Source organism: Fulmarus glacialis, unplaced genomic scaffold, assembly GCF_000690835.1.
Source record: "Fulmarus glacialis isolate BGI_N327 unplaced genomic scaffold, ASM69083v1 scaffold7307, whole genome shotgun sequence".
Taxonomy (NCBI): Eukaryota; Metazoa; Chordata; class Aves; order Procellariiformes; family Procellariidae; genus Fulmarus; species Fulmarus glacialis.
Window position 1 is genome coordinate 83,618 of NW_009222514.1, and position 1,166 is coordinate 84,783.

Sequence of the window (1,166 nt, forward strand, 5' to 3'; positions counted from 1 at the left end):
ACGCACACAAAAGCATCAGCTTCTGCCATGAGAGTAACTCTCGCCGCGCATTTTTGCAATGCAACGTCCCAACTAATTTGGATGCACCGAACTAGGGGACAAGAGCAATTTTCGGCTGCAGACAGGGCCCTCGGCTCTCGCTCCTTACGGATCCGGTGTTAAAAACCAGCAGGGTTTGGCGTAGGCAGGGTAACACTACCGCTGTTCACGCAGCTGTAGGGTTGGGTGTTTCAGCCCTGCACGGGCTAAGCCCATTTTTTCAGCCAGCATAACCTCGCCGCCTGCGCCAGGCTTGCCCAGCGATCCCCACAAAGTGCTGCACGTGTGGGCAAAACCCCAAACGAATCGGCAAGTGGCTTTTTAGGGAAAAAAGCAGGCTTGCAAACATGCTGACCGGCAAGCAAAGATCCACTAATGCAGCACAGATTTTAAGGGCTCTCCCCAGAAATTAGCTTACTATGCAAACGATATTGCATTAAAATGAAAGTCTAACTGCATCAGAGGCAGATTAATTTACTACTCACGGCCGTATTGAAGCACCCATGTAACGTATTGTTGAAACTGTGTTAGAACTATTGAAACCCACAGCAAACCTTGCTACAAAAATACCCCCAAAGTTATATTTTTTTCTAAAAGACAGCCACAACACCACTGGGACGCACACTAACGCCAAAACTTTTAATGAGCAACCATTCAATGAAACCTCTTTTAAAAAAAAAAAAAAAAAAAAATCACAGCGAACCTCCGTCTCAATGGAGAATTGAGTTACCCCAGGGCCAGCCTCCTTGCAGCTTTGCAGGGCGGCTGCTTCGTCAGTCATTGCAAATTACAGGTTTGGGGTTTATTTAAAAAAAAAAGCTTTTTCTTCAAATCTTCAAATGTTTAATGGATCAATTCTGCAATAAATCATTATAGCTGCACATGACGGTATGCCTTGGAAAGTTGTAAAGAGCAGCAAAACAACAAAAAAAATCAGTTTAATAAGATAATGCATTTGAATAATTTACCCTGCAGCTCATGAAGCCGGCATGCAGTACAGGCTAGAGTTGCACGCTCAAGTCCCCCTATTTTCGTGCAAGGGTACAAAATATTAACAGATTTTAAGGAAAGCTAATTAGTATTATCATTTACTGTAATGAGAAAGGAAGTTGTTATCGCATGACAGA